The sequence below is a fragment of the Pan troglodytes genome, chromosome 2 (genome assembly GCF_028858775.2).
Source record: "Pan troglodytes isolate AG18354 chromosome 2, NHGRI_mPanTro3-v2.0_pri, whole genome shotgun sequence".
Taxonomy (NCBI): domain Eukaryota; kingdom Metazoa; phylum Chordata; class Mammalia; order Primates; family Hominidae; genus Pan; species Pan troglodytes.
This window is the reverse complement of record NC_086015.1, coordinates 106,601,901-106,617,488: the sequence shown is the minus strand read 5'-3', so window position 1 is coordinate 106,617,488 and position 15,588 is coordinate 106,601,901.

The window sequence follows — 15,588 nt, the reverse complement described above, 5'->3', positions numbered from 1 at the left end:
TAACAGTGGAACCCTCAGCAGAAACTCTACAAGCCAGAAGAGATTGGGGGCCAATATTCAACATTCTTAAATAAAAGAATTTTCAACCCGGAATTTCATATCCAGCCAAATTAAGCTTCATAAGTGAAGGAGAAATAAAATCGTTTACTGACAAGCAAATGCTGAGGGATTTCATTACCACCAGCCCTGCCTGCAAGAGCCTCTAAAAGAAGCACTAAATATGGAAAGAAAAAAAATCGGTACTAGCCACTGCAAAATCACCCCAAAATATAAAGACCAATGACATTATGAAGAGACTGCATCAACTAGTGTGCAAAATAGCCAAATATCATCATGATGACAGGATCAGATTCACACATTACAATACCAACCTTAAAAGTAAATGGGCTAAATGTCCTAATTAAATGGCACAGACTGGCAAAGTGGATAAGAAGTCAAGACCCATCAGTGTGCTGTATTCAGGAGACCCATCTTACCTGCAAAGACACACACAGACTGAAAATAAAGGGATGGAGGAAAATTTACCAAGCAAATGGAAAGCAAAAGAAAAAAGCAGGGGTTGCAATTCTAGTCCCTGACAAAACAGACCTTAAACCAACAAAGATCAAAAAAACAAAGAAGGCTATTACATAATGGTAAAGGGAACAATTCAAAAAGAAGAGCTAACTATTCTAAATACATAAGGAACCAATACAGGAGCACCCAGATTCATAAATCAAGTTCTTAGAGACCTACAAAGAGACTTAGACTCCCACACAATAATAGTGGGAGATTTTAACACCCCACTGTCAGTACTAGACAGATCAACAAGACAGAAAATTAACAAGGATATTGAGGACTTGAACTCAGCTCTAGATCAAGTGGACCTAGTAGACATCTACAGAACTCTCTACCACAAATCAACAGAATATACATTCTTCTCAGTGCCACATGGCAATTATTCTAAAATCAACCACATAATTGAAAGTAAAACACACCTCAGCAAATTTAAAAAAATGGAATCCTAACAGTCTCTCAGACCACAGTGCAATCAAAGTAGCACTCAGGATTAAGAAATTTGTCAAAAACACGCAATTTCATGGAAATTGAACAACCTGCTCCTGAATGACTCCTGGGTAAATAATGAAATTAAGGCAGAAATCAGTAAGTTATTTGAAACCAATTATAACAAAGAGACAAAGTACTGGAATCTCTGGGACACAGCTAAAGCAGTGGTAAGAAGGACATTTATAGCACTAAATGCCCACATAAGAAAGCTAGAAATATCTCGAATCAACACCCTAACATCACAATTAAAAGAGCTGGAGAGGCCAGGCAAACTAATCCAAAATCTAGCAGACGGCAAGAAATAACTCTAATTAAAGAATAATTGAAGGAGATAGAGACACGAAAAACCCTCAAAAAAAAAAAAATCAACGAACCCAGGAGCTATTTTTTTGAAAATATAAACAAAATAGAACACTAGCTAGATTAATAAAAAAGAAGAAAGGCAAGATTTAAATAGACATAATAAAAATGAGAAAGGGGTTATCACCATTGATCCCCACAGGAATACAAACTACCATCAGAGAATACTATAAACACCTCTTCACAAATGAACTAAAAAATCCAGAGGAAATGGACAGATTCCTGGATGCATACACCCTACCAAGGCTAAACCAGGAAGAATGTGAATCCCTGAATAGACCAAAAACAAGCTCTGTAATTGAGGCAGTAATTAATAACCTACCAACCAAAGAAAAAGCCCAGGAGATGATGGATTCCCAGCTGAATTCTACCAGAAATACAAAGAAGAGCTGGTCTATTCCTTCTGAAACTATTCCAAACAATTGAAAAGGAGGGGGATCCTCCCTAACTAATTTTATGAGGCCAGCATAATCCTGATAACAAACCTGACAGAGACCCAACAAAAACAAAAGAAAATTTCAGGCAGGCCAATATCCCTGATGAACATCGATGTGAAAATCCTCAAAATACTGGCAAGCCAAATCTGGCAGCATATTCAAAAAGCTTATCCACCACAATCAAGTGAGCTTCATGCCTGGGATTCAAGGCTGGTTCAACATATGCAAATCAATAAACGTAATCCATCACATAAACAGAACCAATGACAAAAACACATGATTATCTCAATAGATGCAGAACAGGCCTTAGATAAAATTCAAAATCCCTTCATGTTAAAAACTCTCAATAAACTAGGTGTTGATAGAACACATCTGAAAATAATAAGAGCTATTTATGACAAACTCACAGCCAATATCATATTTAATGGTCAAAAGCTGGAAGCATTCCTTTTGAAAACCTGCACAAGACAAGGATGCCCTCTCTCACCACTCCTATTCAACATAATATTGTTAAGTTCTGACCAAGGCAATCAGGCAAGAGAAAGAAATAAAGGGCATTCAAATAGGAAGAGAGGAAGTCAAGTTGTCTCTGCAGACGATATGGTTTTATATTTAGAAAACCCCATTGTCTCAGCCCCAAAACTCCTTAAGCTGATAAGCAACTTCAGCAAAGTCTCAGGATACAAAATCCATGCGCAAAAATCACAACCATTCCTTTAAAACAACAATAGGCAAGCAGAGAGACAAATCATGAATGAACTCCCCTTCACAATTGCTACAAAGAGAATAAAACTTAGGAATACAGCTAACAAGGGATGTGAAGGACCTCTTCAAGGAGAACTACAAACCACTGCTCAAGGAAATAAGAAAGGACACAAACAAATGGAAAAAACATTCCATCCTCATGAATAGGAAGAATCAATGTCTTGAAAATGACCATACTGCCCACATTAATTTATAGATTCAATGCTATTCCCATCAAACTACCACTGACATTCTTCATAGAATTAGAAAAAAATACTTTAGTTTCGTATGGAATTAAAGAAGACCTTGTATAACCAGGAAAATCCTAAGCAAAACAAACAAAGCTGGAGGCATCATGCTACCTGACTTCAAACTATACTACAAGGCTACAGTAACCAGAAAAGCATGGTACTGGTACCAAAACAGACATATAGACAAACGGAGCAGAACAGAGACCTCAGAAATAACATCACACATCTACAGCCATCTGATCTTTGACAAACCTGACAAAAACAGGCAATGGGGAAAGGATCTCCTATTCAGTAAATGATACTGGGAAAACTGGGTAGCCATATGCAGAAGACTGAAACTGGACCTCTTCCTTACACCTTATACAAAAATTAACTCAAAATGGATTAAAGACTTAAATGTAAAACCCAAAACCATAAAAACCATAGAAGAAAACCTAGGCAATACCATTCAGGACATAGGCATGGGCTAATACTTCATGATAAAAATGCCAAAGCAATTGCAACAAAAGCCAAAATTGACAAATAGGAGCTAATTAAACGAAAGAGCTTCTGCACAGCAAAAGAAACTATCACCAGAGTGAACAGACAACCTACAGAATGGGAGAAAATTTTTGCTATCTACCCATTTGACAAAGGTTTAATATCCAGAATTCACAGGGAACTAAACATATTTACAAGTAAAAAACAACCCCATCAAAAAGTGAATAAAAGATATGAACAGACACTTCTCAAAATAAGACATCTATGTGACCAAAAAACATATGAAAAAAGCTTATCATCACTAATCATTAGAGAAATGCAAATCAAAACCACAATGAGATACCATCTCACAGCGATCAGATTGGCCATTATTAAAAAGTCAGGAAACAATTGATGCTGGCAAGGCTGTGAGAAATGGAAAAACTTTTACACAGTTGGTGGGAATGTAAATTAGTTCAACCACTGTGGAAGACTGTGTGGCGATTCCTCAAAGATGTAGAACCAGAAATACCCTTTGACTCAGCAATCTCATTACTGGGTATATACCCAAAGGAATGTAAATCATTCTACTGTAAAGACACATGCATAGATATGTTTATTGCAGCTATTTACAGTAGCAAAGACATAGAAATAACTCAAATGCCCATCAATGATAGACTGGATAAAGAAAATGTGCTACATATACACCATGAACTACTATGCAGCCATAAAAGGGAATGAGATCAACTCCTTTGCAGGGACATGGATGAAGCTGGAAGCCATCGTCCTTACCAAATGAACACAGGAACAGAAAACCAAACACTGCATGTTCTCACTCTTAAGTGGGAGTTGAACATTGAGAACACATGGACACAGAGCCGGGAACAACACACAGTAGGGTTTGTTAGGGGTGGGGTGGTGACAGGAGGGAACTTCGGTGCAGCAAATCACCATGGTACACGTATAACTATGTAACAAACTTGCACATGTATCCCGTTTTTTTAAAAGAAATATATAGAAGAAAAAGAGAATATAGTAGTAAGTGGCTAGATAGCCTTGCAAACGGTTGAGGTAATTTTTTCTCTTGGGATGGCAGAAAAAAATTGATCAAAAGACATCAGATAGATGGATAAATAGGAGGATGATTGGGGAAAATATAGGAGAGTCTGAAATTGTGATTTCAACCTGATGCTGAGAATTCCCTTACCTCAGTATCCAAGAGAATAGAGACTGAATCCCAAAGTTTAGGGCAAAAGTGAAAAGAACATGCTGGTTGCACACCTATTTACTATGTGCACTTGAGATAACTGCATACAACCAATATTTTTTAACAAGTTGTATATTTTAGATATAGAATATTTCCTCTCACTTTAGATAAAGGAATAACCTTCAAATTCACTCACATATCTTTTGTTCTGCAGAAAAATTGCTATGAAATGAACCTAAAAAGAAAAGACATTTCAAGGCAAATGAAAGTGATATTATAATTCATATGCTAATATTAGGAAATAATTAAAAATGGATACATCTTCCCACTCCTCGGCCTGTTTGCTTTCCATTTAAGGAGAGTGTGTGGGTAGCTCAGGATAGTATAAATGAACCAGGAGCCTGTAATGTATGTGTTTGCATGTGTGTGTTTGTGTGTATCTTAAAAAGAAATGAATGGAGCAAAACAAAAGCAAACAAAGGTAGGAAGATTGAGATTAAGTTCCTCTTGGTAGAGCATTTTTCCTTTCTTCAAGGGCAGAGATCATGTTCTAGTCTTAGCAAAGTCCCTGGCACTTACTAGATACTAAGCAAAGGCCAAATGCATACTGGAACAACAGGAGGGATGGGAAGAAGGAAGGGAGGGAGGGAAGGAGGGAGAGAGGAAGGAAGGAAGGAAGGAAGCAAAGAAGGAAGGAAGGAAGGAAGGAAGCAAGCAAGCAACGGGGGAAGGGGAGAAGGGAGAAGAGGGGAAGAGGGGAAGGGGCAAGAGAGGAAGGGAGGGAGGGAGGCAGGCTCACTGACGTCTTATTTGTTTATTTATTTATTTTTATTTTTTGAGACGGAATTTAGCTCTTGTCGCCCAGGCTGGGGAGCAATGACGAAATCTCGGATCACTGCAACCTCCGCTTCCCTGGTTCAAACGATTCTCCGGCCTCAGCCTCTGGAGTAGCTGGGATTACAGGCGCCCATCACCACATCCAGCTAATTTTTTTTTCCTTTTTTTTTTTTTGAGATGGAGTCTCTCTCTGTAGCCCAGGCTGGAGTGCGGTGGCGCGATCTCGGCTCACTGCAAGCTCTGCCTCCAGGATTCAAGCAGTTCTCTTGCCTCAGCCTCCCCCGTAGCTGGGACTACAGGCACCCACCACCACGCCCGGCTAATTTTTTGTATTTTAGTAGAGACGGGGTTTCACCGTGTTGCCAGGCTGGTCTCCAACTTCTGAGCTCAGGCAATCCACCTGCCTCGGCCTCCCGAAGTGCTGGGATTACAGGCACATGCCGCCACGCCCGGCCTTAATTTTTGTATTTTTAGTAGAGACAGGGTTTCACCATGTTAGCCAGGCTTGTCTTACTCCTGACCTCAGGTGATCCGCCTGCCTCAGCCTCCCAAAGTACTGGGATTACAGGAGTGAACCACCACACCCGGCCGAATTCTTATTTGTTGGGCAATATTTACAAGGCATTTCGTTCAGTTCTTCAAGGTAGAATCCACAATTCTGAAAATATTCCACTTGTGGCCATAGTATCAGTTTCTCAAAGTTGGGTGATGATAAGTGATGGTAGTTGTGAACCTGAATAATTTTCTTTACATTCTTTTAGACTCTGTTAAACGGGAGCTTAATGGTAGATGCCTTCGGATTAAATGCCTTTAGGTTCACATTTCTTAGAAGACACAGTGAAGTTATTTGTAAGAAGGAAAAGCACAGGAGTTAAAATTGATCCATTCCAGTGGAACAGACTTGCTCTATCTCTAGCTGCAGTATTGATCTCCCAAATGTTAAGGTTGCCACAGACTTCAAAGTTTAGGGAGTCAGGCCCTCACGTCAATTAGGCGTCCTACCTCTGCTTGCATAGCACCACGTATATCCATGACATCACCCCAATCAAATCGGATTTATTTTTTCTTTCCATTTTCTTAAATCTTCATGACAGAAGAATTCACCCAAAAATGAATCCCATTGTCTACCAGTCATGTTGAAGATAGTGAGAACTCAAGAAAATGCCATTAAAATAATGGTGCAAACATAATTTAGCTTGAAATTATACAGTGTCTGCTTATTTTTGCTTTTATTTTTGTTTTTATTTTTATCTATGCCAGTCTTGTAGTAACAGGTATATTTCAACCTTTGTCAACCCTGAAACAGTATCTTACACTTTTCTTCTTTTTTTTTTTAATTTACTGTCCCATTTTATTGCCATGGCTCTGAGCACAAGTAAAGGCTCATATTCTTGGACTCTGTATAGCTGCAGAATTAGCCAAGTATTTACAAAAATAGTTAAAATAATAGTAATAAAAATAATAATCTATACCACAACAGAAAATGTTCATTGTTATTTAGTAGGAAACTAGTAGCAAACTATTTGAATTGTTTTGCTTCTGTGATAAAATATGTTTGCTTCTGTGATAAAATATGAAGTATATACTTCATCTCCATGATCATATCCAATGTCTAAATAAATGTAGATCAAAAGAGTTCACATTGATATCAATGCATCAAATATGAACAATTCTGACCAGCTTGGCAGAGTACAACCACATCCTCTCCTACCAATAAAATTCCTCTTAATACCACCTGAAAAATTACCTGCTAAGCATGAAGCACCTTTCTCTCAAACCAAAGCACGTTAATTTTATTTTCAAAGACACCATCGCAGGTAGAAGTATTACTTAAGGTGATTTATTTGCTGATTCCATGTAAACCCAAACTGCAGAAACATGTTTACATCCTCATCATTATAGAAATATGAAACATGCAATTGCACACACAACTTCTAATTGTGTTGCTTATGTCTTTTGGATTCATTGGGGGACAGGATTTATTAAATAAGCAAGTCCAGTTGTGTACAAAGCATCATTAATTTTATGTGGAATGACATGCCACTGGGTACTTGCAAGAAATAAAAGAGCTCCCTCTGCTGCCAGAAAATGAATTTTTCTTTAATTGTTATTAAAATCTCCCACCTAACTTCTCTGATGTTTACTTCATAAGTTATATTTTTTGTAATTACTGTTTCTGTTATCTTTAAAATTGTTTTATATTATACCATTTGATTTTTAAGAAAAGATAAGTAATTTAAATTCAATATTTAATTATTTCAAGTAACTCAAAATGGTCTCCACTTAAATAGTAATTACAAACAGTTCTTTGTTGCAAAACCAAAACATCAATCCACACAGACTTGCATTAATCTCAAGAATGTTATAATTACCTAAAATTACACATGAATTAATATTTCAGCACATGCCATCAAAGAGTCTAATACATGAACTTTTCAATAAATGAAGTTGGTATCCTGAAGATGCTTCAAAAAACCTCTGCACATCCATAGCATCCATAATTTATTAGTTTACCTATACTTATAGAATTTTCAAAATGTGTCTTTTTCTGAATTTCTTCAGAGTCTGAAATAGGTCTAAATGAATCCTGTGACATAATTGAGTTCCTGGAGATGCATCTGTTATTAATAATAATTTAATTCTAAAACATATACACACAATGAAGATTACAAAAGTAATTTTACAGTGAAGATGGGAGTGGTCAATTGAGATTATTCACTAGATTTTCAGTTCTTGGAATTCACACTCTTCTCCACCTAAATTATAAATTAATATCATGGGTCTTTGAGGCCATAAGAGTATATAAACTGCTAATAATAAATTTTCTAAATCTGAAATTTTACTGTGATTTAAAATTTCATTGACAATTTTATAAGTATTATTAATATGAAGCTTCAACACTGAGATTAATTTTAGTAATCTAGGAGCAACCTAGAAGAAAAATATGGTATTGAATGGGCTGTAAATAATGATTCCAAAAAGCATCAACACTTCCCTTGCTAGACATGGAGAGCTATTTATAATTCTCTCCCTTTACAATCACTTGTACATGCCCTAGGAGATAGCCAAAGGTTTCTAAATAATTATGCTAGCAATATCAGCATGTGCACATTATTGTATGAAACTTGCCTTTACAAGAATTTGATGCTTATACATTTTGCTGTGTTAACAAAGGTGTTTGAGATTACAGATTCTTTTAATATTGGGTTATGTATGTACCATTCAGACTAATAGATCCAAGCTTACCTTCCTCTTAGATAAATCGAGTCTAATAATCATGAATAGCAAATGATTGACAAGGGAATACAATCTAGCACTGAGCCAAGATGTTAGAAAAAAAAAAATGGGTGGAACAAAACAGAGTAAAAGCAATCAAGAATAATCTCTAGAAAACAATAATTTGATATTTTTCATACAATAAATAAACCAAGACTCAGTTGTTGCAGCTTGGCTTTTACTGTGATTTTCATAATGTGCAACAGTAGAAAGTGTAAAGTAGGTATGTAAAAGTGCAAAGGGAATTTTATGAGGCGGACAAGCAGGGATGGTAAAGATAGATTCAGAAATTGCTAGATGTTAGAGGCTGAGAGAATACACTGAGTCAAGGATTTTAGATCTGAAGACGTTAAGTCTATACAATCAATACTTATAGAAATAAGGATATATCTTCATGAAGAGATTAAATATATTTACTTTTCTGTGTAGTAAAATGACATATTATTCTCAGCATCGATGCAACTACATTTCAGGGATGTAGCTAAATTTTTGGAATTTTTTAGAATTATATTACTACAATGTGAAGGGCATCACAAGTAAATTATACTTTGAAAGCTTTTCTTTTGTAAAACTGGAACAAAATAAATATTACAGTTTTAATGCCAACATGTTTCCAGGTGAAGAGGGTATATGTCCAATATTCATTCCAAACTTTTCAAAAAAGAAAAGAAAATGCTGTTATATTTTACAGCTATTGGAAAAGATCACTGGTGTTAAGACAGCTCTCACTTTTGACTTCCATTCTCTCTTTTGCAGATTTTTTTAAGTCTTAAAATATCTGTTATTGATGCATTTGAAACAACTGGGCCTTTGTTCCTTTCTTTCTCTTCTTCACCATTTCAATAAGTTATATTTTCTATGTTTCTGACTTTATTTAATGAGAAGTAAGTTAAGTTTCTAAGTTATAGCTAGTGTTCAAACAAACAAATAAAATTATTGAAAATCCTTGATGCATCTATTGTTATGGAAAGCATATGAAAGATTTACAGAGATTAGTATTTACCTATAGAATAAATAATTAGAGAATCATTATATTTTGAATTATTGTATGACTATGATCATATGAAGAGGTTAGTGATGGAAGAGATTATTTGTGAATTAATATAATCAAAGAAATCAGTGCTGAAACCTGAAAACTTGGAAGATGGGACACATAATATTTGGTTCATTGATATGAGACATATTTGTTTTTGAGCAGATTAGAAAGGATGTGAAAAAGTATCAAGCAAAATAAAAATAAAAAGGTGTATTCCAGTGAAAAACCAAAAATATTCTCATTTTTAGAAGGATTCATTCCAGAATGGAGCAAGAATATGAAAGCAGGATAAACTGACTTGCCGGAAAACTTTATGTAGTGAGTAAATAAAGGTCTGACAAAACCATAATGAAGCTGGACTCCTGGTATTGCAGTAGAAAATGTAACTACTGCTTGAAAGGTTAGGGAGTCTGTCATGCCTGCTGCAGCAGGTAGTGTTTCCACGAGTCCATTCCCTTTGACTGAGCCAAACCCATCCAGAAGTTAGAGTTATTGCAGGTTATGAGGAAGAAGCACGAGCATCTCTCTTTATTAAGGAAAAAGGAGGAGGGAGCAAGGCAAGCAGTGCAACTAGGGACCTGCTTCTCCTTCCATGGCTGGGCCTAATATAACAATATCCCTCCCAAAAAGCTGGCCAATATAGGGATTGCACACAGCGAGTGCGTTTTACACCTAGGAGTTTGTCATTAAAAAATCCAGCTCATTGACCCATTGAAATAACACTTTGGGTAAGTGTCTGCTCCACTCCTGTTCCATAGCACTTACTTCTACTTTTGTTTTCTGAACATGAGCCCCACATCCTTAACATTCAAGAATAATTTTAAACAAAGTTGGGTTATAAGTAAATTTTGTCTTTAACTTTCCTGTTAGGGAAAGCCTCTACAGAATAAGAGACAGTAATAAGCGGATGTACTAGCACATCTAGAGGCCATTCCTCAAGGGACACAAAAGGAACACTTGCAGAAAGCATGGTGAGAGATGAGGAAATGATGATCATCTCAAGGTTGCATTCAGTTAAGAGGCAGTGTAGCAAAATGGGAAAGAGTGCAGTCAGACTGCTTGGTCCAAATTTGGGATACTTCACAACTAGTGTGACCTTAGCCAAATCTTTTCATTTCTTTATGCCTCCATTTTCACTTTTTGTGCAAAGGGGATAAAAATAGTACTTTTCCTCATGGTGTTTTTACAAGGATGAGTGATGTATGTAGTGTGTTAGGTACGAAGAACTTTGTAAACATTACAAAAATACAGCTGACATTTATATAGAAACTCAGTTTACCAAGCCATGTGCAAATATAACTTCATAGTACTCTGCAAGTTCTTTTCATTATCATTCACATTTCACAGAAGAAACTGAAGCTTAATAACTTCCTGTAAATTTCTCGAGATCACAGAGTGTATAAAGGCTCAAAAGGATTTCATCTACTTTTGAAACTTTTGTTCCATCCTTCCCCCATCTGTCTCTGAATTCTGGTACTAAAATCCAAACACAACCTTTTGTGTCTAGGAATGCACAAACCTAGAGTATGGAAAGGAGGGGGGGCAATGGTCTATATTTTGCAAGCTCGCTAAATATTTTAAGCTTTACCCTCAACCCATTTGAGGCATGATATCCTCTGTACTTTTAATCTGCAATTAGTACAGTATTTTATTGTCTCCACCTTTTATTACTTTTATCAGAAACTTGTAAACATATTGTACTAAGAAAAGTTGTTAATTATATTCTTCTAAAAATATTAGCTAGAAGTTAAATCTCTATTATGTCCGTGTTAACCTGGAACTTTCCTTCCCTTAGTAACATAGTCACATTTAAACAATGCTGTGACATTTATAATTTGGAAAGCATGCAAAGTGAAATGAGTCTGATAGGGAAAAAAAATGCACAGAGAGCCTCAGAGCAGGCATGCTACAGCTGAGTTTAAAATGCTCATAGCTCTGTTCCAGAAATTTCATGGTAGTAGCAAAAAGAAAAAAAAAGCAACATATTGCATTAACACAGAAGCATGAAAATGCCATAGCCTATTTATGGGAGACAGGTGTTAAATTATAGAATAGTGTATTGTTCTTATGGTATTTATGTCTTTCAAGTTTGACATTCCAGAAACAATGTGACTCGAGCTCATGAATAAAATTAGAATCATTTTCTTTCTTTCTTAAAAACAAGATACTGTTTTTTTCCTCATTCTCACTTCTATTGGAAAAATAAGTCGAGGTAAATTAATCTATGTATCTTACTAACACAATACAAATTATGCTTATGGGAAATAATTAAGTAGGTAAAGCACATTTTACATGTGGACTTTCAGATTATTTTTTCCCCGATGCCTGTGGTTTCAAGTTGCAGGAATTTGTTCAGTGACTCTGAGAATGGAGTAACCATATTGCTTACAGGAAGCAGAGAATGATAAATAAAGACATTGGGGATTTGGCAAGAGCAAAAATAAATAAAATGTACCTCCTTCCAGAACATCTTAGATACTCTAATGTGATAATTCATAATACAGCTCATTTGACAGGATGGGGAGTAACGTGTGGGTTTGATCTACTAAATAGCTCCAGAAAAGACCATGGTTTTTTATACTGAATAAATAAAAGATATACTTGTACACACATAAACTGGGGAAAAAAACTGCTCATATTTAGTAAATCACTTTTTTCTCTCTATTACAACATATTTCTTTTTTTCTTTTAATCTAGTTTTCATTATAAATCAGACGAGTTATGCCAGAAGTGTGGGTTGAAGGAATTTTAATTAGTTGGTTCCTAGTAGCAAAATATATTGTTCAGAAAGTTAATTTAGAGCTGTAGTCTGTTTTGAAGATGAGGGATGTGTATGTGTGTGTGTTGGGGGCATGTATTGCATAAAAATGAGGACACATTATGAAAAGTACATTGTTAGGCAACTTCATCATTGTGTGAACATCATAGAGTGTACTTATACAAATCTAGGTGATATAGCCTGCTGCACACCTAGGCTATGTCAAATAGACTACAAACCTGTACAGCATGTTACATTACTGAATACTGTAGGCAACTAAAACACAGTGATACTTAGGCTACACTAAATTTATTTTTAAAAATATTTTTCCTTCAATAATAAGTTAACCTCAACTTACTATAATATTTTATTTATAAACTTTTTAGTTTTATAATATTTTCACTCTTTTGTAATAACACATAGCTTAAAACATAAACACATTGCACATCCGTACAAAGATATTTTCCTTCCTTATGTCTTTTTATATGAGCATTTTTCTATTTTTTATTTTATATTTACTTTTTAAGCCTTTTTGTTAAAATTAAGACACTTAATTATGAACACCACTGTCCTCCACCTGCACAATCTTGTCCCACTGGAAGATCGTCAGGGGCAACACATGCATGGGGCTGTCAAATCCTGTGAGGAACACGCCTTCTTCTGGAAAATACCTTCTGAAGGACCTGCTTGTGGTTGTTGCACAGTTTACTTCTTTAAAAGGAATACATTCTAAAGTAATGATGATAAATATAGTGTAGCAAATACATAAGCCAATAACATAGTTGTTTCTTAGCATTCTGAAGTATTATGTCCATAACAGAAAATGTGGTGGTCTGTTTATACCACCACTACCACGACGTGTGAGTAAAGTATTGCACTATGACGTTATGACAGCTAAGACATCACTAGGTAATAGAAATTTTTCAGCTCCATTATGATCATACATGTGGTCCATCATTGACCAAAATGTCAGTATGTGTCACACAGCTATATGTGTGTGTGTGTGTTTATTTATATATATATATGAATATATATGTGAGTGTACCTGTATACACACATACATACACACATATACATTATATTCACATATAAACTATATTTTATGTCTGTATAATATTTGTGCTCACATATAAAACTCAAATATATCCTTTAAACAAATCTTTTCATCACCAATTAGTCATGGTGATTTGGGGCCATCCCTATATTATTACTAGTAGATGATATTAGCATATTACCTTCAATCTCAATGCCTAGTCTTCAAAAAAAAAAATTCAAACTATAGCAAATTAATTTGTAGGAGACTCTAAACTCTTTGGTACTAGCAAGTTATCATTTAAGCATTTACTTCTTTCAAACAATCAAATACTAAGTCACCAAGTAGATTAATTTACAAATATTTAAAAGTATTTTCAAGCATCTTCTAAGTACCTACCATTTTATTGAATAGGATTCGCAAAAAATAAAGAGAAAACACAGAGCTCTTCTAAAAGGAAATTGGAAACTGGGAGAGAAACTATACTCTTTGAATCAAATGGCAAAAATAGAAATAGCCTGTGTGTATAGTAATACAATGTATGTGTATAAATATGAAGTATATATGTATAATTTATACTATTCAGTGGACAACTCATTGGCTTATACTAGCGGGAATTAAAATAAGTTATTACAAATAATTGAAGGAAAAAAAGTTACGCTTGAACTGGAGAAAGAGAAAGAAAAAAGATAAATGGATAAAGTGAAAGATTTGTTTTCATTTAGCATGAGAGTTCTACATTAAGTTTAGGCCAGAGAAGAAATCAGAAGACTCCCAAAGCACTAGTAACAAAAGTGAAAATAGACAAATGGTATTACCTCAAATTGAAAAGCTTCTGCACAGACAGAAAGCAATCAATAGAATTAAGAGACAACCTAAATAATGGTGGACAGTGTTAACAAACCATGCACCTAAGGGGTTAAATATAAAATATATAAGAAACTCAAACAACTCAATAGCAAGGAATCAAATAGCCTAATTTAAAAATGGGCGAATGACCTGAATAGACATTTATCAAGAGAAAACATATAAATGGCCAACATGTACATGAAAAAATTACTCAACATCACCAACCATGTGAGAATTGCAAATTGAAACCACAATGAGATTACCACCTCATCCTTATTAGAATGGCCACTACCAAAGAGATGAAGAGTAAGTGCTGGCCAGAATGTGGAAAAAAATGAATTCTTGCACATTGTTGGTGGGAATGTATAAGAATACAGCCATTAGAGAAAATAGTATGGAGATTCCTCAAAAATCCAAAAACAGAGCTACCATATGATCCAGCAATTCCACTACCAGTTATATTCAAAGAAAATGAAATCACTATGTCAAAGAGATACCTGCACTCCCATGTTTATTGTAACATTATTCACAATAGCCAAGGTATGTAATCAACCTAGGTGTCCATCAGCAGATGATGGATAAAGAAAATGTGGTATACACATACAGTAAAGTATTATTCAGCCTTAAAAATGAAGGAAATCTTGTTATGTATGATAACATGAATAAAGCTGAAGGAGATTATGCTAAGTGAAACAAGACAGGCACCGTGAGTTAAATACTGCATGATCTCATTTATATGTGGAATCTAAAAAAGTTGAACTCATACAAGTAGAAAGTAAAATGGTGGTCACCAGGGGCAGGGGGTGGGATCAAGTTGGCGAGATGTTGGTCAAAGAATATAAAATTTTAGTGAGGAAGAAGAGGGATAAGTTTTAAAATTTTCTTGTACAACATTGTTTCTATAGTTAATAATCATATTTTGTATTTTTTAAATGCAGAGTAGATTTTGTGATCTCACCACAAAAAATGATGTATCAGTTAATTCACATGTCTATTAGCTCAACTTAGCCATTCCACAATGTATACATATTTTAAAACATCATGTTATACATGATAAATACAAGCAATTTTTATTTGACAATTAAATAAATAAATACAATGTCGAAGGGTGATTTCCAGGATCTGAGGGGAGGGGTAAGAGGGCAGTTCCTACTTAATGGTTATATTGCTTCAGCCATGCAAGATAACAAATTTATAGAAATCTGCTGTACAACAATTTGCATATAGTTAATAGTATTTTACTACATTCATACAATTTGTTAAGAAGGTGGATTTCACATTATAATTTCTTTAT